We start from the raw sequence: 25,504 nt of genomic DNA, 5'->3' as shown, positions 1-25,504 counted from the left end.
GGGTCAGGTTGGGAAACTTGGTGAGCACATAGGGATTTCAATCCCACAATGTTATACCATATATATAGTTTAAAATTCACAAAATATACAATTTCACCATACATATATGTAAACAACTCTTATCCCACCCCGTCGATCCTCGCAACAAGGCTATCCATACTCTCGGACCTAAGATTAGTCGTTTTACCTACTCCATACTCTCGGATCATAAATGAACGAATTTACCAAATCCATACTCTCGGACTAGGGACGAATGACTAATCCATACTCTCGGATTAAAGATGAATGATTTTGCCTAATCCATACTCTCGGACTAGGGACAATAGGTAATCCATACTCTCGGATTAACGACGAATGATTATGCCTAATCCATATTCTCGGACTAGGGACAATGACTATGTCTAATCCATACTCCCGGATAAGTGACATATACTAACTTCTATTCTCTGAGTTTAACTCACTTGTACTCGTAAGAATATACTACCCAATATTCCTCATATTTAATTTAGGTCTACTCTTTATCCTAAATTATCAAATATAATCAGGTATGTTCTTTAACACGAATTTCAAGCAACATCAATTAACTCGCACATAAACATATAATTAATACTTCAAATCAATACTTGTATTAAAATCATATTCATGAAAGGGACTATGCACTCACCTGAGAAGGTGGTGACTCGGTACTCGGACAACGCTTCATTTACTTTAAAATAATTTCCTTCGACGAGACCTAGTATTATCACCAATAGATTTTAGTCTATTATTCGCCGAGACTAATTAATAGTCTAGCTATTATTACTATTATATAAGCGTTAAAAAAATACTTATATAACCCATAATAATAGCCCAAGTATTTATTATATGTTCTTAATAACGTTAATATAATTAAATAAAAACTATATTAAAAATAGCGTAGGCGTAGCTCACTTACAGCGGGTTTTATAGAAAACCAGGCTTTGCTTGGAGCAGCGTTTCCGAGCCGAAAAGCTCTTCTTCTCGGAGCCATCGAGCACTTTGGGGCTTCCGCCTCGTGCTAGGTAGGTTCCCTAGGCATTTCGAGGGATTTCAGGAGATTTCGGGGCTAGAAAGAGGTTCTAGAGAGAGAGTAAAGAGAAGAAAGAATGGGAAAGGTGTGAAGAAAATGAGGGTGGGAGAGGTGGTATTTATAGGGTGAAAATGGCTGAACTTGGTGCCACATGTCACCATCTAGTGGCAAGACTTGGGGAGAAAGCAATGGCCAAGATTGTGCCACATCACCCATTTTCGCACAACACACTTCCGACTTCTAAAATCCGTAACTTTCACATACGACCTCCGTTTTTCACGTTCTTTATATCCACGCGTAGGTAAAAATAATATCTACAACTTTCATTTTGACTCCGTCGGCTAATTCTCGACCGATTTTAAATTTAACAGTACGAGGCGTTTAGACTGTTAAATGACCGCGAAGAATTCGTAACTCCTTCATACGGACTCCGTTTTCGTCTGTATTTTTACCGTTGAGTTCCTATTAATGAGATCTTCAACTCTCATTTATTTCACGTAAGCCAAAAACCGCTTGAACTAAAATTCGAGTTTCGGGTTGTACACTGCTAAGCCGAATCTTAGAAAAATCATAACTTCCTCATACGAAGTCAGATTTGGGCGTTCTTTTTATCGACGCTCTTAGTTTAACATATTCTACGACTTTTGTTTAGATTGCTAAGGCTAAAAAGTCTTTTATCGTAAATTCACTATTTACGTCTTCCGGTGTCGTGTCGGTTTTGCCGTAAAATTTCGGCGGGCCATAACTTCTTCGTTATAACTCAGATTTCGGCGTTCTTTATATGTACAGAAACCTTGTGACATATTCTAAAACTTGGTTAAGACTATTCATTCTAAATAATTTTTTGTCGAAAAGTCATTTTTGACCCCTATTGCCTCTAAATTGACTAGCCCGGATCTGCGGGCGTTACAATTATCTCCCCCTTAGGATGATTACGTCCCGGAATCATCAACGAAACAAGGATCGTATAATGACTCCATACGTCATCTCTTCATCCTAGGTAATAATTATAACTTCTTTATTCCTTCAAGTCTATCTCTTAGACTTATTGACTGTAAGCAGTACTTGATCGTGCACCTGCTCTCTACCTCATATTAGACTCCAAATTATGACCTATCATCATGTGATGTACGTTTAGACTCAGGTCTCTTAAATTCTAAAACAGACTAAGCCTTCTTTCATGTTCTAATGTGATATAATCACACTTTAACATGTAGCGTTTCTAGCTACCAACTTCTTTAACAACGAACGCGATACTTCTATTGATCGCTTTGATTTCAATTGTTTGGTTTAAGTCGGACGCTACATAGAACTTGGTTCCCTGAACCACGCAACATACTCATCGTAGTCGGACTCAATTCGGTATGACCACTAGGGTCGGAAATCAACAATCTTTTTAGTCTTTATCGAAATGATGGTAATGACATACTTGAAAAAAAACAGAATCAGTTACTAGCTTCTTGGTAACCTTGTGACTTTCCCTGATCCAAGTGTGAGTCCTGTGCTTCCGGTAGTATAGGCCTCTACTACCATTCACACCTACTCATACTCGTCCCAAGTATTGTCCCGCAGTTTCCCAAGTCACCATACAAGAAAATCACATAACATTTTAACACATCAGATAACAAAACGAAGGTTTTATTATTTCTTGAAACTATTACATAGGTGTCCAAGTTCACCCTAGACTATGCCTCTAATAGGCTACATCATACGACACTATGGCTACTGCATAACTTGATCTTCGGATATGAAGTCCTCATCATTGATTCCTTGCACGGTTTTCTCCTTCGTCGAGGATCATTTGAAATGCTCTCGCCTTTGGCTTTGGCGACACATTTGGCTTTGTAGCCCCCTCTCTCTTTGGGTAATCTTGCTTGAAGTGCCCTTCCTCATTACATTCGTAACACACCCTTTTATTGAATTTACACTCGTTGGCATAATGCCCATGCTTCCCACACTTGAAACAAGTTACTTCCTCACTACATTTTCCAGAGTGTTTCTTTTTGCACTTCTCGCACCATCTTCCTTCACTCCCGCCTCTTCTAAACTTCTTGGTACTGGATTTGCTTCTCTCATCGGGCTTCGCAGACCCCTCAAACTTCCTCTTTTCGCTAACCTCGGTCTTGTTGGCGGCTCTTCCCTTGATCATCTCCTCAACCGACTTGGCAGCCCAGATAGCTGCCTCCAAAGTAGGTGCCTGATGCACTGGCACTGCATATTCCCATGGAAGTCCTTTTGCGTACTTGTCAATTTTCGTCAGCTCATCCGGAACAAGACGTAAGGCGAACTCCATCTTCTCTGTGAAGTTGTTGGTGTATTCATCAATAGACATGCTTCCTTTCTTTAAGGTAAGGAATTGGTTTTCTAGCTCGAGCAGATTTTGGGCTGAGCAGTACCTACGTTTGAATTGCACCAGAAATTCTGCCCATGTCAGTTGCAGGGGCTCATTAGGGCTCAGCATCTTTCCCAACGTATTCCACCATCGTACAGCGCCTCCTCGAAACTTACGCACTGCAAACGTGGTCTATTGTTTACCCTTGCAACCGCACGTCATGAAAGCTAATTCCATCTCCAAGATCCAATCCATGACCCCGATCGGATCCTCCTTTCCAGTGAAAGTTGATGGCTTGCAAGTAAGAAAATCCTTGTACTTGCACCCATTCCTCTCGACTTCGTCATCTTGGTTGTTTTGTCGAACTATTGGTGGGTTGACTTGACCAACAGTCCCACTGTAGTTTCCTTCCTCAGTCTGCCCTTCGTTCAACTCGGGCTGTTCGATCTGAATAGTGGCTTCCTCACGATTTTGCTGGAGCAAACGTCTAGTTTCCTCCATTTGACGATCCAACATCGCTTGGATCATCGCTTGCACTTCGGCCATTGTGACTGGCTCAGCGGCGGCTTCCATCACCGGTATTTGCTCAATCACTGGGGGTTGGTTTCTGTTCCCATTTGCATTCATGTTTCCGCTACAGGTTCTTGCCATCTTGATCTATACACCGAATAAGGTGAATCTAGATCTTTACTTAGGATTGACGGTTAAATCATCCTTATCACTCCGAAACGTTTATATGCTAGTTCTAATATCGTAGTCGTACGTTTAGAATCCTAAACACATAAGGTTTCCAGATCCGGTCGGCAACAGACCATAGATCCGAACAACTAACAACATATCGGGCACAAGTATTTAGCACATAAAAGCATTTTAGGCATAATTCCTAAAATAAGCTAGTGCTCACACCTCACAATCATCGCTTAGCATTCTAAGTTTAAGTCTAGAAATAAATCCATATTCCTAGTTCGCTTAAACTAATGCTCTGATACCAACTGTGACATCCCCAAAATCACGGCCAGAAAAGACCGATTTTGTTTATGCTGTATAAAAATCAGAGTACTTCATTTTATAAAAAGGTTGCGGAATTTGTTCCCAGAAAAACATGGTAAATACGTTATTAAAACATTTTCGAAGAAACGTATTTATTTCATTTTAAAACGTTTGCGATGTCATCGTTAATACAGGAACATAAGCATAAACAGAACTTACAATTATTCACACTAGTGGTCTACATCTCTTTAAATCTCTCAGTGTAATGTCACTTCATATCAACACCTGTGATATAAATAAACTGAGTGGGTCAGGTTGGGAAACCTGGTGAGCACATAGGGATTTCAATCCCACAATGTTATACCATATATATAGTTTAAAATTCACAAAATATACAATTTCACCATACATATATGTAAACAACTCTTATCCCACCCCGTCGATCCTCGCAACGAGGCTATCCATACTCTCGGACCTAAGATTAGTCGTTTTACCTACTCCATACTCTCGGATCATAAATGAACGAATTTACCAAATCCATACTCTCGGACTAGGGACGAATGACTAATCCATACTCTCGGATTAAAGATGAATGATTTTGCCTAATCCATACTCTCGGACTAGGGACAATAGGTAATCCATACTCTCGGATTAACGACAAATGATTATGCCTAATCCATATTCTCGGACTAGGGACAATGACTATGTCTAATCCATACTCCCGGATAAGTGACATATACTAACTTCTATTCTCTGAGTTTAACTCACTTGTACTCATAAGAATATACTACCCAATATTCCTCATATTTAATTTAGGTCTACTCTTTATCCTAAATTATCAAATATAATCAGGTATGTTCTTTAACACGAATTTCAAGCAACATCAATTAACTCGCACATAAACATATAATTAATACTTCAAATCAATACTTGTATTAAAATCATGTTCATGAAAGGGACTATGCACTCACCTGAGAAGGTGGTGACTCGGTACTCGGACAACGCTTCGTTTACTTTAAAATAATTTCCTTCGACGAAACCTAGTATTATCACCAATAGATTTTAGTCTATTATTCGCCGAGACTAATTAATAGTCTAGCTATTATTACTATTATATAAGCGTTAAAAAAATACTTATATAACCCATAATAATAGCCCAAGTATTTATTATATGTTCTTAATAACGTTAATATAATTAAATAAAAACTATATTAAAAATAGCATAGGCGTAGCTCACTTACAGCGGGTTTTATAGAAAACCAGGCTTTGCTTGGAGCAGCGTTTCCGAGCCGAAAAGCTCTTCTTCTCGGAGCCGTCGAGCACTCCGGGGCTTCCGCCTCGTGCTAGGGAGGTTCCCTAGGCATTTCGAGGGATTTCAGGAGATTTCGGGGCTAGAGAGAGGTTCTAGAGAGAGAGTAAAGAGAAGAAAGAATGGGAAAGGTGTGAAGAAAATGAGGGTGGGAGAGGTGGTATTTATAGGGTGAAAATGGCTGAACTTGGTGCCACATGTCACCATCTAGTGGCAAGACTTGGGGAGAAAGCAATGGCCAAGATTGTGCCACATCACCCATTTTCGCACAACACACTTCCGACTTCTAAAATCCGTAACTTTCACATACGACCTCCGTTTTTGACGTTATTTATATCCACGCGTAGGTAAAAATAATATCTACAACTTTCATTTTGACTCCGTCGGCTAATTCTTGACCGATTTTAAATTTAACAGTACGAGGCGTTTAGACTGTTAAATGACCGCGAAGAATTCGTAACTCCTTCATACGGACTCCGTTTTCGTCTGTATTTTTACCGTTGAGTTCCTATTAATGAGATCTTCAACTCTCATTTATTTCACGTAAGCCAAAAACCGCTCGAACTAAAATTCGAGTTTCGGGTTGTACACTGCTAAGCCGAATCTTAGAAAAATCATAACTTCCTCATACGAAGTCAAATTTGGGCGTTCTTTTTATCGACGCTCTTAGTTTAACATATTCTACGACTTTTGTTTAGATTGCTAAGGCTAAAAAGTCTTTTATCGTAAATTCACTATTTACGTCTTCCGGTGCCGTGTCGGTTTTGCCGTAAAATTTCGGCGGGCCATAACTTCTTCGTTATAACTCAGATTTTGGCGTTCTTTATATGTACAGAAACCTTGTGACATATTCTAAAACTTGGTTAAGACTATTCATTCTAAATAATTTTTTGTCAAAAAGTCATTTTTGACCCCTATTGCCTCTAAATTGACTAGCCCGGATCTGCGGGCGTTACAATTATCTCCCCCTTAGGATGATTACGTCCCGGAATCATCAACGAAACAAGGATCGTATAATGACTCCATACGTCATCTCTTCATCCTAGGTAATAATTATAACTTCTTTATTCCTTCAAGTCTATCTCTTAGACTTATTGACTGTAAGCAGTACTTGATCGTGCACCTGCTCTCTACCTCATATTAGACTCCAAATTATGACCTATCATCATGTGATGTACGTTTAGACTCAGGTCTCTTAAATTCTAAAACAGACTAAGCCTTCTTTCATGTTCTAATGTGATATAATCACACTTTAACATGTAGCGTTTCTGGCTACCAACTTCTTTAACAACGAACGCGATACTTCTATTGATCCCTTTGATTTCAATTGTTTGGTTTAAGTCGGACGCTACATAGAACTTGGTTCCCTGAACCACGCAACATACTCATCGTAGTCGGACTCAATTCGGTATGACCACTAGGGTCGGAAATCAACAATCTTTTTAGTCTTTATCGAAATGATGGTAATGACATACTTGAAAAAAAACAGAATTAGTTACTAGCTTCTTGGTAACCTTGTGACTTTCCCTGATCCAAGTGTGAGTCCTGTGCTTCCGGTAGTATAGGCCTCTACTACCATTCACACCTACTCATACTCGTCCCAAGTATTGTCCCGCAGTTTCCCAAGTCACCATACAAGAAAATCACATAACATTTTAACACATCAGATAACAAAACGAAGGTTTTATTATTTCTTGAAACTATTACATAGGTGTCCAAGTTCACCCTAGACTATGCCTCTAATAGGCTACATCATACGACACTATGGCTACTGCATAACTTGATCTTCGGATATGAATTCCTCATCATTGATTCCTTGCACGGTTTTCTCCTTCGTCGAGGATCATTTGAAATGCTCTCGCCTTTGGCTTTGGCGACACATTTGGCTTTGTAGCCCCCTCTCTCTTTGGGTAATCTTGCTTGAAGTGCCCTTCCTCATTACATTCGTAACACACCCTTTTATTGAATTTAGACTCGTTGGCATAATGCCCATGCTTCCCACACTTGAAACAAGTTACTTCCTCAATACATTTTCCAGAGTGTTTCTTTTTGCACTTCTCGCACCATCTTCCTTCACTCCCTCCTCCTCTAAACTTCTTGGTACTGGATTTGCTTCTCTCATCGGGCTTCGCAGACCCCTCAAACTTCCTCTTTTCGCCAACGTCGGTTATGTTGGCGGCTCTTCCCTTGATCATCTCCTCAACCGACTTGGCAGCCCAGATAGCTGCCTCCAAAGTAGGTGCCTGATGCACTGGCACTGCATATTCCCATGGAAGTCCTTTTGCGTACTTGTCAATTTTCGTCAGCTCATCCGGAACAAGACGTAAGGCCAACTCCATCTTCTCTGTGAAGTTGTTGGTGTATTCATCAATAGACATGCTTCCTTTCTTTAAGGTAAGGAATTGGTTTTCTAGCTCGAGCAGATTTTGGGCTGAGCAGTACCTACGTTTGAATTGCACCAGAAATTCTGCCCATGTCAGTTGCAGGGGCTCATTGGGGCTCAGCATCTTTCCCAACGTATTCCACCATCGTACAGCGCCTCCTCGAAACTTACGCACTGCAAACGTGGTCTGTTGTTTACCCTTGCAACCGCACGTCATGAAAGCTAATTCCATCTCCGAGATCCAATCCATGACCCCGATCGGATCCTCCTTTCCAGTGAAAGTTGATGGCTTGCAAGTAAGAAAATCCTTGTACTTGCACCCATTCCTCTCGACTTCGTCATCTTGGTTGTTTTGTCGAACTATTGGTGGGTTGACTTGACCAACAGTCCCACTGTAGTTTCCTTCCTCAGTCTGCCCTTCGTTCAACTCGGGTTGTTCGATCTGAATAGTGGCTTCCTCACGATTTTGCTGGAGAAAACATCTAATTTCCTCCATTTGACGATCCAACATCGCTTGGATCATCGCTTGCACTTCGGCCATTGTGACTGGCTCAGCGGCGGCTTCCATCACCGGTATTTGCTCAATCACTGGGGGTTGGTTTCTGTTCCCATTTGCATTCACGTTTCCGCTACAGGTTCTTGCCATCTTGATCTATACACCGAATAAGGTGAATCTAGATCTTTACTTAGGATTGACGGTTAAATCATCCTTATCACTCCGAAACGTTTATATGCTAGTTCTAATATCGTAGTCGTACGTTTAGAATCCTAAACACATAAGGTTTCCAGATCCGGTCGGCAACAGACCATAGATCCGAACAACTAACAACATATCGGGCACAAGTATTTAGCACATAAAAGCATTTTAGGCATAATTCCTAAAATAAGCTAGTGCTCACACCTCACAATCATCGCTTAGCATTCTAAGTTTAAGTCTAGAAATAAATCCATATTCCTAGTTCGCTTAAACTAATGCTCTGATACCAACTGTGACATCCCCAAAATCACGGCCAGAAAAGACCGATTTTGTTTATGCTGTATAAAAATCAGAGTACTTCATTTTATAAAAAGGTTGCGGAATTTGTTCCCAGAAAAACATGGTAAATACGTTATTAAAACATTTTCGAAGAAACGTATTTATTTCATTTTAAAACGTTTGGGATGTCATCGTTAATACAGGAACATAAGCATAAACAGAACTTACAATTATTCACACTAGTGGTCTACATCTCTTTAAATCTCTCAGTGTAATGTCACTTCATATCAATACCTGTGATATAAATAAACTGAGTGGGTCAGGTTGGGAAACCTGGTGAGCACATAGGGATTTCAATCCCACAATGTTATACCATATATATAGTTTAAAATTCACAAAATATACAATTTCACCATACATATATGTAAACAACTCTTATCCCACCCCGTCGATCCTCGCAACGAGGCTATCCATACTCTCGGACCTAAGATTAGTCGTTTTACCTACTCCATACTCTCGGATCATAAATGAACGAATTTACCAAATCCATACTCTCGGACTAGGGACGAATGACTAATCCATACTCTCGGATTAAAGATGAATGATTTTGCCTAATCCATACTCTCGGACTAGGGACAATAGGTAATCCATACTCTCGGATTAACGACGAATGATTATGCCTAATCCATATTCTCGGACTAGGGACAATGACTATGTCTAATCCATACTCACGGATAAGTGACATATACTAACTTCTATTCTCTGAGTTTAACTCACTTGTACTCGTAAGAATATACTACCCAATATTCCTCATATTTAATTTAGGTCTACTCTTTATCCTAAATTATAAAATATAATCAGGTATGTTCTTTAACACGAATTTCAAGCAACATCAATTAACTCGCACATAAACCTATAATTAATACTTCAAATCAATACTTGTATTAAAATCATGTTAATGAAAGGGACTATGCACTCACCTGAGAAGGTGGTGACTCGGTACTCGGACAACGCTTCGTTTACTTTAAAATAATTTCCTTCGACGAAACCTAGTATTATCACCAATAGATTTTAGTCTATTATTCGCCGAGACTAATTTATAGTCTAGCTATTATTACTATTATATAAGCGTTAAAAAAATACTTATATAACCCATAATAATAGCCCAAGTATTTATTATATGTTCTTAATAACGTTAATATAATTAAATAAAAACTATATTAAAAATAGCGTAGGCGTAGCTCACTTACAGCGGGTTTTATAGAAAACCAGGCTTTGCTTGGAGCAGCGTTTCCGAGCCGAAAATCTCTTCTTCTCGGAGCCGTCGAGCACTCCGGGGCTTCCGCCTCGTGCTAGGGAGGTTCCCTAGGCTTTTCGAGGGATTTCAGGAGATTTCGGGGCTAGAGAGAGGTTCTAGAGAGAGAGTAAAGAGAAGAAAGAATGGGAAAGGTGTGAAGAAAATGAGGGTGGGAGAGGTGGTATTTATAGGGTGAAAATGGCTGAACTTGGTGCCACATGTCACCATCTAGTGGCAAGACTTGGGGAGAAAGCAATGGCCAAGATTGTGCCACATCACCCATTTTCGCACAACACACTTCCGACTTCTAAAATCCGTAACTTTCACATACGACCTCCGTTTTTGACGTTCTTTATATCCACGCGTAGGTAAAAATAATATCTACAACTTTCATTTTGACTCCGTCGGCTAATTCTCGACCGACTTTAAATTTAACAGTACGAGGCGTTTAGACTGTTAAATGACCGCGAAGAATTCGTAACTCCTTCATACGGACTCCGTTTTCGTCTGTATTTTTACCGTTGAGTTCCTATTAATGAGATCTTCAACTCTCATTTATTTCACGTAAGCCAAAAACCGCTCGAACTAAAATTCGAGTTTCGGGTTGTACACTGCTAAGCCGAATCTTAGAAAAATCATAACTTCCTCATACGAAGTCAGATTTGGGCGTTCTTTTTATCGACGCTCTTAGTTTAACATATTCTACGACTTTTGTTTAGATTGCTAAGGCTAAAAAGTCTTTTATCCGAAATTCACTATTTACGTCTTCCGGTGCCGTGTCGGTTTTGCCGTAAAATTTCGGCGGGCCATAACTTCTTCGTTATAACTCAGATTTCGGCGTTCTTTATATGTACAGAAACCTTGTGACATATTCTAAAACTTGGTTAAGACTATTCATTCTAAATAATTTTTTTTTGAAAAGTCATTTTTGACCCCTATTGCCTCTAAATTGACTAGCCCGGATCTGCGGGCGTTACAATTATCTCCCCCTTAGGATGATTACGTCCCGGAATCATCAACGAAACAAGGATCGTATAATGACTCCATACGTCATCTCTTCATCCTAGGTAATAATTATAACTTCTTTATTCCTTCAAGTCTATCTCTTAGACTTATTGACTGTAAGCAGTACTTGATCGTGCACCTGCTCTCTACCTCATATTAGACTCCAAATTATGACCTATCATCATGTGATGTACGTTTAGACTCAGGTCTCTTAAATTCTAAAACAGACTAAGCCTTCTTTCATGTTCTAATGTGATATTATCACACTTTAACATGTAGCGTTTCTGGCTACCAACTTCTTTAACAACGAACGCGATACTTCTATTGATCGCTTTGATTTCAATTGTTTGGTTTAAGTCGGACGCTACATAGAACATGGTTCCCTGAACCACGCAACATACTCATCGTAGTCGGACTCAATTCGGTATGACCACTAGGGTCGGAAATCAACAATCTTTTTAGTCTTTATCGAAATGATGGTAATGACATACTTGAAAAAAAAAACAGAATCAGTTACTAGCTTCTTGGTAACCTTGTGACTTTCCCTGATCCAAGTGTGAGTCCTGTGCTTCCGGTAGTATAGGCCTCTACTACCATTCACACCTACTCATACTCGTCCCAAGTATTGTCCCGCAGTTTCCCAAGTCACCATACAAGAAAATCACATAACATTTTAACACATCAGATAACAAAACGAAGGTTTTATTATTTCTTGAAACTATTACATAGGTGTCCAAGTTCACCCTAGACTATGCCTCTAATAGGCTACATCATACGACACTATGGCTACTGCATAACTTGATCTTCGAATATGAAGTCCTCATCATTGATTCCTTGCACGGTTTTCTCCTTCGTCGAGGATCATTTGAAATGCTCTCGCCTTTGGCTTTGGCGACACATTTGGCTTTGTAGCCCCCTCTCTCTTTGGGTAATCTTGCTTGAAGTGCCCTTCCTCATTACATTCGTAACACACCCTTTTATTGAATTTACACTCGTTGGCATAATGCCCATGCTTCCCACACTTGAAACAAGTTACTTCCTCACTACATTTTCCAGAGTGTTTCTTTTTTCACTTCTCGCACCATCTTCCTTCACTCCCTCCTCCTCTAAACTTCTTGGTACTGGATTTGCTTCTCTCATCGGGCTTCGCAGACCCCTCAAACTTCCTCTTTTCGCCAACCTCGGTCTTGTTGGCGGCTCTTCCCTTGATCATCTCCTCAACCGACTTGGCAGCCCAGATAGCTGCCTCCAAAGTAGGTGCCTGATGCACTGGCACTGCATATTCCCATGGAAGTCCTTTTGCGTACTTGTCAATTTTCGTCAGCTCATCCGGAACAAGACGTAAGGCCAACTCCATCTTCTCTGTGAAGTTGTTGGTGTATTCATCAATAGACATGCTTCCTTTCTTTAAGGTAAGGAATTGGTTTTCTAGCTCGAGCAGATTTTGGGCTGAGCAGTACCTACGTTTGAATTGCACCAGAAATTCTGCCCATGTCAGTTGCAGGGGCTCATTGGGGCTCAGCATCTTTCCCAACGTATTCCACCATCGTACAGCGCCTCCTCGAAACTTACGCACTGCAAACGTGGTCTGTTGTTTACCCTTGCAACCGCACGTCATGAAAGCTAATTCCATCTCCGAGATCCAATCCATGACCCCGATCGGATCCTCCTTTCTAGTGAAAGTTGATGGCTTGCAAGTAAGAAAATCCTTGTACTTGCACCCATTCCTCTCGACTTCGTCATCTTGGTTGTTTTGTCGAACTATTGGTGGGTTGACTTGACCAACAGTCCCACTGTAGTTTCCTTCCTCAGTCTGCCCTTCGTTCAACTCGGGCTGTTCGATCTGAATAGTGGCTTCCTCATGATTTTGCTGGAGCAAACGTCTAGTTCCCTCCATTTGACGATCCAACATCGCTTGGATCATCGCTTGCACTTCGGCCATTGTGACTGGCTCAGCGGCGGCTTCCATCACCGGTATTTGCTCAATCACTGGGGGTTGGTTTCTGTTCCCATTTGCATTCATGTTTCCGCTACAGGTTCTTGCCATCTTGATCTATACACCGAATAAGGTGAATCTAGATCTTTACTTAGGATTGACGGTTAAATCATCCTTATCACTCCGAAACGTTTATATGCTAGTTCTAATATCGTAGTCGTACGTTTAGAATCCTAAACACATAAGGTTTCCAGATCCGGTCGGCAACAGACCATAGATCCGAACAACTAACAACATATCGGGCACAAGTATTTAGCACATAAAAGCATTTTAGGCATAATTCCTAAAATAAGCTAGTGCTCACACCTCACAATCATCGCTTAGCATTATAAGTTTAAGTCTAGAAATAAATCCATATTCCTAGTTCGCTTAAACTAATGCTCTGATACCAACTGTGACATCCCCAAAATCACGCCAGAAAAGACCGATTTTGTTTATGCTGTATAAAAATCAGAGTACTTCATTTTATAAAAAGGTTGCGGAATTTGTTCCCAGAAAAACATGGTAAATACGTTATTAAAACATTTTCGAAGAAACGTATTTATTTCATTTTAAAACGTTTGGGATGTCATCGTTAATACAGGAACATAAGCATAAACAGAACTTACAATTATTCACACTAGTGGTCTACATCTCTTTAAATCTCTCAGTGTAATGTCACTTCATATCAATACCTGTGATATAAATAAACTGAGTGGGTCAGGTTGGGAAACCTGGTGAGCACATAGGGATTTCAATCCCACAATGTTATACCATATATATAGTTTAAAATTCACAAAATATACAATTTCACCATACATATATGTAAACAACTCTTATCCCACCCCGTCGATCCTCGCAACGAGGCTATCCATACTCTCGGACCTAAGATTAGTCGTTTTACCTACTCCATACTCTCGGATCATAAATGAACGAATTTACCAAATCCATACTTTCGGACTAGGGACGAATGACTAATCCATACTCTTGGATTAAAGATGAATGATTTTGCCTAATCCATACTCTCGGACTAGGGACAATAGGTAATCCATACTCTCGGATTAACGACGAATGATTATGCCTAATCCATATTCTCGGACTAGGGACAATGACTATGTCTAATCCATACTCACGGATAAGTGACATATACTAACTTCTATTCTCTGAGTTTAACTCACTTGTACTCGTAAGAATATACTATCCAATATTCCTCATATTTAATTTAGGTCTACTCTTTATCCTAAATTATCAAATATAATCAGGTATGTTCTTTAACACGAATTTCAAGCAACATCAATTAACTCGCACATAAACCTATAATTAATACTTCAAATCAATACTTGTATTAAAATCATGTTAATGAAAGGGACTATGCACTCACCTGAGAAGGTGGTGACTCGGTACTCGGACAACGCTTCGTTTACTTTAAAATAATTTCCTTCGACGAAACCTAGTATTATCACCAATAGATTTTAGTCTATTATTCGCCGAGACTAATTTATAGTCTAGCTATTATTACTATTATATAAGCGTTAAAAAAATACTTATATAACCCATAATAATAGCCCAAGTATTTATTATATGTTCTTAATAACGTTAATATAATTAAATAAAAACTATATTAAAAATAGCGTAGGCGTAGCTCACTTACAGCGGGTTTTATAGAAAACCAGGCTTTGCTTGGAGCAGCGTTTCCGAGCCGAAAAGCTCTTCTTCTCGGAGCCGTCGAGCACTCCGGGGCTTCCGCCTCGTGCCAGGGAGGTTCCCTAGGCTTTTCGAGGGATTTCAGGAGATTTCGGGGCTAGAGAGAGGTTCTAGAGAGAGAGTAAAGAGAAGAAAGAATGGGAAAGGTGTGAAGAAAATGAGGGTGGGAGAGGTGGTATTTATAGGGTGAAAATGGCTGAACTTGGTGCCACATGTCACCATCTAGTGGCAAGACTTGGGGAGAAAGCAATGGCCAAGATTGTGCCACATCACCCATTTTCGCACAACACACTTCCGACTTCTAAAATCCGTAACTTTCACATACGACCTCCGTTTTTGACGTTATTTATATCCACGCGTAGGTAAAAATAATATCTACAACTTTCATTTTGACTCCGTCGGCTAATTCTCGACCGATTTTAAATTTAACAGTACGAGGCATTTAGACTGTTAAATGACCGCGAAGAATTCGTAACTCCTTCATACGGACTCCGTTTTCGTTTGTATTTTTACCGTTGAGTTCCTATTAATGAGATCTTCAACTCTCATTTATTTCATGTAAGCCAAAAACCGCTCAAACTAAAATTCGAGTTTCGGGTTGTACACTGCTAAGCCGAATCTTAGAAAAATCATAACTTCCTCATACGAAGTCAGATTTGGGCGTTCTTTTTATCGACGCTCTTAGTTTAACATATTCTACGACTTTTGTTTAGATTGCTAAGGCTAAAAAGTCTTTTATCGTAAATTCACTATTTACGTCTTCCGGTGCCGTGTCGGTTTTGCCGTAAAATTTCGGCGGGCCATAACTTCTTCGTTATAACTCAGATTTCGGCGTTCTTTATATGTACAGAAACCTTGTGACATATTCTAAAACTTGGTTAAGACTATTCATTCTAAATAATTTTTTGTCGAAAAGTCATTTTTGACCCCTATTGCCTCTAAATTGACTAGCCCGGATCTGCGGGCGTTACAATTATCTCCCCCTTAGGATGATTACGTCCCGGAATCATCAACGAAACAAGGATCGTATAATGACTCCATACGTCATCTCTTCATCCTAGGTAATAATTATAACTTCTTTATTCCTTCAAGTCTATCTCTTAGACTTATTGACTGTAAGCAGTACTTGATCGTGCACCTGCTCTCTACCTCATATTAGACTCCAAATTATGACCTATCATCATGTGATGTACGTTTAGACTCAGGTCTCTTAAATTCTAAAACAAACTAAGCCTTCTTTCATGTTCTAATGTGATATAATCACACTTTAACATGTAGCGTTTCTGGCTACCAACTTCTTTAACAACGAACGCGATACTTCTATTGATCGCTTTGATTTCAATTGTTTGGTTTAAGTCGGACGCTACATAGAACTTGGTTCCCTGAACCACGCAACATACTCATCGTAGTCGGACTCAATTCGGTATGACCACTAGGGTCGGAAATCAACAATCTTTTTAGTCTTTATCGAAATGATGGTAATGACATACTTGAAAAAAAAACAGAATCAGTTACTAGCTTCTTGGTAACCTTGTGACTTTCCCTGATCCAAGTGTGAGTCCTGTGCTTCCGGTAGTATAGGCCTCTACTACCATTCACACCTACTCATACTCGTCCCAAGTATTGTCCCGCAGTTTCCCAAGTCACCATACAAGAAAATCACATAACATTTTAACACATCAGATAACAAAACGAAGGTTTTATTATTTCTTGAAACTATTACATAGGTGTCCAAGTTCACCATAGACTATGCCTCTAATAGGCTACATCATACGACACTATGGCTACTGCATAACTTGATCTTCGAATATGAAGTCCTCATCATTGATTCCTTGCACGGTTTTCTCCTTCGTCGAGGATCATTTGAAATGCTCTCGCCTTTGGCTTTGGCGACACATTTGGCTTTGTAGCCCCCTCTCTCTTTGGGTAATCTTGCTTGAAGTGCCCTTCCTCATTACATTCGTAACACACCCTTTTATTGAATTTACACTCGTTGGCATAATGCCCATGCTTCCCACACTTGAAACAAGTTACTTCCTCACTACATTTTCCAGAGTGTTTCTTTTTTCACTTCTCGCACCATCTTCCTTCACTCCCTCCTCCTCTAAACTTCTTGGTACTGGATTTGCTTCTCTCATCGGGCTTCGCAGACCCCTCAAACTTCCTCTTTTCGCCAACATCGGTCTTGTTGGCGGCTCTTCCCTTGATCATCTCCTCAACCGACTTGGCAGCCCAGATAGCTGCCTCCAAAGTAGGTGCCTGATGCACTGGCACTGCATATTCCCATGGAAGTCCTTTTGCGTACTTGTCAATTTTCGTCAGCTCATCCGAAACAAGACGTAAGGCGAACTCCATCTTCTCTGTGAAGTTGTTGGTGTATTCATCAATAGACATGCTTCCTTTCTTTAAGGTAAGGAATTGGTTTTCTAGCTCGAGCAGATTTTGGGCTGAGCAGTACCTACGTTTGAATTGCACCAGAAATTCTGCCCATGTCAGTTGCAGGGGCTCATTATGGCTCAGCATCTTTCCCAACGTATTCCACCATCGTACAGCGCCTCCTCGAAACTTACGCACTGCAAACGTGGTCTGTTGTTTACCCTTGCAACCGCACGTCATGAAAGCTAATTCCATCTCCGAGATCCAATCCATGACCCCGATCGGATCCTCCTTTCCAGTGAAAGTTGATGGCTTGCAAGTAAGAAAATCCTTGTACTTGCACCCATTCCTCTCGACTTCGTCATCTTGGTTGTTTTGTCGAACTATTGGTGGGTTGACTTGACCAACAGTCCCACTGTAGTTTCCTTCCTCAGTCTGCCCTTCGTTCAACTCGGGCTGTTCGATCTGAATAGTGGCTTCCTCATGATTTTGCTGGAGCAAACGTCTAGTTTCCTCCATTTGACGATCCAACATCGCTTGGATCATCGCTTGCACTTCGGCCATTGTGACTGGCTCAGCGGCGGCTTCCATCACCGGTATTTGCTCAATCACTGGGGGTTGGTTTCTGTTCCCATTTGCATTCACGTTTCCGCTACAGGTTCTTGCCATCTTGATCTATACACCGAATAAGGTGAATCTAGATCTTTACTTAGGATTGACGGTTAAATCATCCTTATCACTCCGAAACGTTTATATGCTAGTTCTAATATCGTAGTCGTACGTTTAGAATCCTAAACACATAAGGTTTCCAGATCCGGTCGGCAACAGACCATAGATCCGAACAACTAACAACATATCGGGCACAAGTATTTAGCACATAAAAGCATTTTAGGCATAATTCCTAAAATAAGCTAGTGCTCACACCTCACAATCATCGCTTAGCATTCTAAGTTTAAGTCTAGAAATAAATCCATATTCCTAGTTCGCTTAAACTAATGCTCTGATACCAACTGTGACATCCCCAAAATCACGCCAGAAAAGACCGATTTTGTTTATGCTGTATAAAAATCAGAGTACTTCATTTTATAAAAAGGTTGCGGAATTTGTTCCCAGAAAAACATGGTAAATACGTTATTAAAACATTTTCGAAGAAACGTATTTATTTCATTTTAAAACGTTTGGGATGTCATCGTTAATACAGGAACATAAGCATAAACAGAACTTACAATTATTCACACTAGTGGTCTACATCTCTTTAAATCTCTCAGTGTAATGTCACTTCATATCAATACCTGTGATATAAATAAACTGAGTGGGTCAGGTTGGGAAACCTGGTGAGCACATAGGGATTTCAATCCCACAATGTTATACCATATATATAGTTTAAAATTCACAAAATATACAATTTCACCATACATATATGTAAACAACTCTTATCCCACCCCGTCGATCCTCGCAACGAGGCTATCCATACTCTCAGACCTAAGATTAGTCGTTTTACCTACTCCATACTCTCGGATCATAAATGAACGAATTTACCAAATCCATACTCTCGGACTAGGGACGAATGACTAATCCATACTCTTGGATTAAAGATGAATGATTTTGCCTAATCCATACTCTCGGACTAGGGACAATAGGTAATCCATACTCTCGGATTAACGACGAATGATTATGCCTAATCCATATTCTCGGACTAGGGACAATGACTATGTCTAATCCATACTCACGGATAAGTGACATATACTAACTTCTATTCTCTGAGTTTAACTCACTTGTACTCGTAAGAATATACTATCCAATATTCCTCATATTTAATTTAGGTCTACTCTTTATCCTAAATTATCAAATATAATCAGGTATGTTCTTTAACACGAATTTCAAGCAACATCAATTAACTCGCACATAAACCTATAATTAATACTTCAAATCAATACTTGTATTAAAATCATGTTAATGAAAGGGACTATGCACTCACCTGAGAAGGTGGTGACTCGGTACTCGGACAACGCTTCGTTTACTTTAAAATAATTTCCTTCGACGAAACCTAGTATTATCACCAATAGATTTTAGTCTATTATTCGCCGAGACTAATTAATAGTCTAGCTATTATTACTATTATATAAGCGTTAAAAAAATACTTATATAACCCATAATAATAGCCCAAGTATTTATTATATGTTCTTAATAACATTAATATAATTAAATAAAAACTATATTAAAAATAGCGTAGGCGTAGCTCACTTACAGCGGGTTTTATAGAAAACCAGGCTTTGCTTGGAGCAGCGTTTCCGAGCCGAAAAGCTCTTCTTCTCGGAGCCGTCGAGCACTCCGGGGCTTCCGCCTCGTGCTAGGGAGGTTCCCTAGGCTTTTCGAGGGATTTCAGGAGATTTCGGGGCTAGAGAGAGGTTCTAGAGAGAGAGTAAAGAGAAGAAAGAATGGGAAAGGTGTGAAGAAAATGAGGGTGGGAGAGGTGGTATTTATAGGGTGAAAATGGCTGAACTTGGTGCCACATGTCACCATCTAGTGGCAAGACTTGGGGAGAAAGCAATGGCCAAGATTGTGCCACATCACCCATTTTCGCACAACACACTTCCGACTTCTAAAATCCGTAACTTTCACATACGACCTCCGTTTTTGACGTTATTTATATCCACGCGTAGGTAAAAATAATATCTACAACTTTCATTTTGACTCCGTCGGCTAATTCTCGACCGATTTTAAATTTAACAGTACGAGGCATTTAGACTGTTAAATGACCGCGAAGAATTCGTAACTCCTTCATACGGACTCCGTTTTCGTTTGTATTTTTACCGTTGAGTTCCTATTAATGAGATCTTCAACTCTCATTTATTTCATGTAAGCCAAAAACCGCTCGAACTAAAATTCGAGTTTCGGGTTGTACACTGCTAAGCCGAATCTTAGAAAAATCATAACTTCCTCATACGAAGTCAGATTTGGACGTTCTTTTTATCGACGCTCTTAGTTTAACATATTCTACGACTTTTGTTTAGATTGCTAAGGCTAAAAAGTCTTTTATCGTAAATTCACTATTTACGTCTTCCGGTGCCGTGTCGGTTTTGCCGTAAAATTTCGGCGGGCCATAACTTCTTCGTTATAACTCAGATTTCGGCGTTCTTTATATGTACAGAAACCTTGTGACATATTCTAAAACTTGGTTAAGACTATTCATTCTAAATAATTTTTTGTCGAAAAGTCATTTTTGACCCATATTGCCTCTAAATTGACTAGCCCGGATCTGCGGGCGTTACAATTATCTCCCCCTTAGGATGATTACGTCCCGGAATCATCAACGAAACAAGGATCGTATAATGACTCCATACGTCATCTCTTCATCCTAGGTAATAATTATAACTTCTTTATTCCTTCAAGTCTATCTCTTAGACTTATTGACTGTAAGCAGTACTTGATCGTGCACCTGCTCTCTACCTCATATTAGACTCCAAATTATGACCTATCATCATGTGATGTACGTTTAGAATCAGGTCTCTTAAATTCTAAAACATACTAAGCCTTCTTTCATGTTCTAATGTGATATAATCACACTTTAACATGTAGCGTTTCTGGCTACCAACTTCTTTAACAACGAACGCGATACTTCTATTGATCGCTTTGATTTCAATTGTTTGGTTTAAGTCGGACGCTACATAGAACTTGGTTCCCTGAACCACGCAACATACTCATCGTAGTCGGACTCAATTCGGTATGACCACTAGGGTCGGAAATCAACAATCTTTTTAGTCTTTATCGAAATGATGGTAATGATATACTTGAAAAAAAACAAAATTAGTTACTAGCTTCTTGGTAACCTTGTGACTTTCCCTGATCCAAGTGTGAGTCCTGTGCTTCTGGTAGTATAGGCCTCTACTACCATTCACACCTACTCATACTCGTCCCAAGTATTGTCCCGCAGTTTCCCAAGTCACCATACAAGAAAATCACATAACATTTTAACACATCAGATAACAAAACGAAGGTTTTATTATTTCTTGAAACTATTACATAGGTGTCCAAGTTCACCCTAAACTATGCCTCTAATAGGCTACATCATACGACACTATGGCTACTGCATAACTTGATCTTCGGATATGAAGTCCTCATCATTGATTCCTTGCACGGTTTTCTCCTTCGTCGAGGATCATTTGAAATGCTCTCGCCTTTGGCTTTGGCGACACATTTGGCTTTGTAGGCCCCTCTCTCTTTGGGTAATCTTGCTTGAAGTGCCCTTCCTCATTACATTCGTAACACACCCTTTTATTAAATTTACACTCGTTGGCATAATGCCCATGCTTCCCACACTTGAAACAAGTTACTTCCTCACTACATTTTCCAGAGTGTTTCTTTTTGCACTTCTCGCACCATCTTCCTTCACTCCCTCCTCCTCTAAACTTCTTGGTACTGGATTTGCTTCTCTCATCGGGCTTCGCAGACCCCTCAAACTTCCTCTTTTCGCCAACCTCGGTCTTGTTGGCGGCTCTTCCCTTGATCATCTCCTCAACCGACCTGGCAGCCCAGATAGCTGCCTCCAAAGTAGGTGCCTGATGCACTGGCACTGCATATTCCCATGGAAGTCCTTTTGCGTACTTGTCAATTTTCGTCAGCTCATCCGGAACAAGACGTAAGGCGAACTCCATCTTCTCTGTGAAGTTGTTGGTGTATTCATCAATAGACATGCTTCCTTTCTTTAAGGTAAGGAATTGGTTTTCTAGCTCGAGCAGATTTTGGGCTGAGCAGTACCTACATTTGAATTGCACCAGAAATTCTGCCCATGTCAGTTGCAGGGGCTCATTGGGGCTCAACATCTTTCCCAACGTATTCCACCATCGTACAGCGCCTCCTCGAAACTTACGCACTGCAAACGTGGTCTGTTGTTTACCCTTGCAACCGCACGTCATGAAAGCTAATTCCATCTCCGAGATCCAATCCATGACCCCGATCGGATCCTCCTTTCCAGTGAAAGTTGATGGCTTGCAAGTAAGAAAATCCTTGTACTTGCACCCATTCCTCTCGACTTCGTCATCTTGGTTGTTTTGTCGAACTATTGGTGGGTTGACTTGACCAACAGTCCCACTGTAGTTTCCTTCCTCAGTCTGCCCTTCGTTCAACTCGGGCTGTTCGATCTGAATAGTGGCTTCCTCACGATTTTGCTGGAGCAAACGTCTAGTTTCCTCCATTTGACGATCCAACATCGCTTGGATCATCGCTTGCACTTCGGCCATTGTGACTGGCTCAGCGGCGGCTTCCATCACCGGTATTTGCTCAATCACAGGGGGTTGGTTTTTGTTCCCATTTGCATTCACGTTTCCGCTACACGTTCTTGCCATCTTGATCTATACACCGAATAAGGTGAATCTAGATCTTTACTTAGGATTGACGGTTAAATCATCCTTATCACTTCGAAACGTTTATATGCTAGTTCTAATATCGTAGTCGTACGTTTAGAATCCTAAACACATAAGGTTTCCAGATCCAGTCGGCAACAGACCATAGATCCGAACAACTAACAACATATCGGGCACAAGTATTTAGCACATAAAAGCATTTTAGGCATAATTCCTAAAATAAGCTAGTGCTCACACCTCACAATCATCGCTTAGCATTCTAAGTTTAAGTCTAGAAATAAATCCATATTCCTAGTTCGCTTAAACTAATGCTCTGATACCAACTGTGACATCCCCAAAATCACGGCCAGAAAAGACCGATTTTGTTTATGCTGTATAAAAATCAGAGTACTTCATTTTATAAAAAGGTTGCGGAATTTGTTCCCAGAAAAACATGGTAAATACGTTATTAAAACATTTTCGAAGAAACGTATTTATTTCATTTTAAAACGTTTGGGATGTCATCGTTAATACAGGAACATAAGCATAAACAGAACTTACAATTATTCACACTAGTGGTCTACATCTCTTTAAATCTCTCAGTGTAATGTCACTTCATATCAACACCTGTGATATAAATAAACTGAGTGGGTCAGGTTGGGAAACCTGGTGAGCACATAGGGATTTCAATCCCACAATGTTATACCATATATATAGTTTAAAATTCACAAAATATACAATTTCACCATACATATATGTAAACAACTCTTATCCCACCCCGTCGATCCTCGCAACGAGGCTATCCATACTCTCGGACCTAAGATTAGTCGTTTTACCTACTCCATACTCTCGGATCATAAATGAACGAATTTACCAAATCCATACTCTCGGACTAGGGACGAATGACTAATCCATACTCTCGGATTAAAGATGAATGATTTTGCCTAATCCATACTCTCGGACTAGGGACAATAGGTAATCCATACTCTCGGATTAACGACGAATGATTATGCCTAATCCATATTCTCGGACTAGGGACAATGAGTATGTCTAATCCATACTCCCGGATAAGTGACATATACTAACTTCTATTCTCTGAGTTTAACTCACTTGTACTCGTAAGAATATACTACCCAATATTCCTCATATTTAATTTAGGTCTACTCTTTATCCTAAATTATCAAATATAATCAGGTATGTTCTTTAACACGAATTTCAAGCAACATCAATTAACTCGCACATAAACATATAATTAATACTTCAAATCAATACTTGTATTAAAATCATGTTCATGAAAGGGACTATGCACTCACCTGAGATGGTGGTGACTCGGTACTCGGACAACGCTTCGTTTACTTTAAAATAATTTCCTTCGACGAAACCTAGTATTATCACCAATAGATTTTAGTCTATTATTCGCCGAGACTAATTAATAGTCTAGCTATTATTACTATTATATAAGCGTTAAAAAAATACTTATATAACCCATAATAATAGCCCAAGTATTTATTATATGTTTTTAATAACGTTAATATAATTAAATAAAAACTATATTAAAAATAGCGTAGGCGTAGCTCACTTACAGCGGGTTTTATAGAAAACCAGGCTTTGCTTGGAGCAGCGTTTCCGAGCCGAAAAGCTCTTCTTCTCGGAGCCGTCGAGCACTCCAGGGCTTCCGCCTCGTGCTAGGGAGGTTCCCTAGGCTTTTCGAGGGATTTCAGGGGATTTCGGGGCTAGAGAGAGGTTCTAGAGAGAGAGTAAAGAGAAGAAAGAATGGGAAAGGTGTGAAGAAAATGAGGGTGGGAGAGGTGGTATTTATAGGGTGAAAATGGCTGAACTTGGTGCCACATGTCACCATCTAGTGGCAAGACTTGGGGAGAAAGCAATGGCCAAGATTGTGCCACATCACCCATTTTCGCACAACACACTTCCGACTTCTAAAATCCGTAACTTTCACATACGACCTCCGTTTTTGACGTTCTTTATATCCACGCGTAGGTAAAAATAATATCTACAACTTTCATTTTGACTCCGTCGGCTAATTCTCGATCGATTTTAAATTTAACAGTACGAGGCGTTTAGACTGTTAAATGACCGCGAAGAATTCGTAACTCCTTCATACGGACTCCGTTTTCGTCTGTATTTTTACCGTTGAGTTCCTATTAATGAGATCTTCAACTCTCATTTATTTCATGTAAGCCAAAAACCGCTCGAACTAAAATTCGAGTTTCGGGTTGTACACTGCTAAGTCGAATCTTTGAAAAATCATAACTTCCTCATACGAAGTCAGATTTGGGCGTTCTTTTTATCGACGCTCTTAGTTTAACATATTCTACGACTTTTGTTTAGATTTATAAGGCTAAAAATTCTTCTATCGTAAATTCACTATTTACGTCTTCCGGTGCCGTGTCGGTTTTGCCGTAAAATTTCGGCGGGCCATAACTTCTTCGTTATAACTCGGATTTCGGCGTTCTTTATATGTACGGAAACCTTGTGAAATATTCTACAAGTTGGTTAAGACTATTCATTCTAAATAATCTTTTGTCGAAAAGTCATTTTTGACCCCTATTGCCTCTAAATTGACTAGCCCGGATCTGCGGGCGTTACACTGGGGTATTTCATCCCAAGGATGATTGGACCCATCGTATGTTGTCATTTCAACCGGATGGTTGACGGTCTGGGGTATTCCAACCTAATGTTCGACTAGACCCATAGTATGTTGTTTATGGTTATATGTGTATTATTGTGGGTATGGGTATTTTGGGGG

The sequence above is a fragment of the Lactuca saligna genome, chromosome 5, assembly GCF_052625555.1.
Source record: "Lactuca saligna cultivar CGN05327 chromosome 5, ASM5262555v1, whole genome shotgun sequence".
NCBI lineage: Eukaryota > Viridiplantae > Streptophyta > Magnoliopsida > Asterales > Asteraceae > Lactuca > Lactuca saligna.
The sequence above is the reverse complement of the archived record's forward strand: the minus strand, read 5'-3'. Positions refer to the sequence as shown.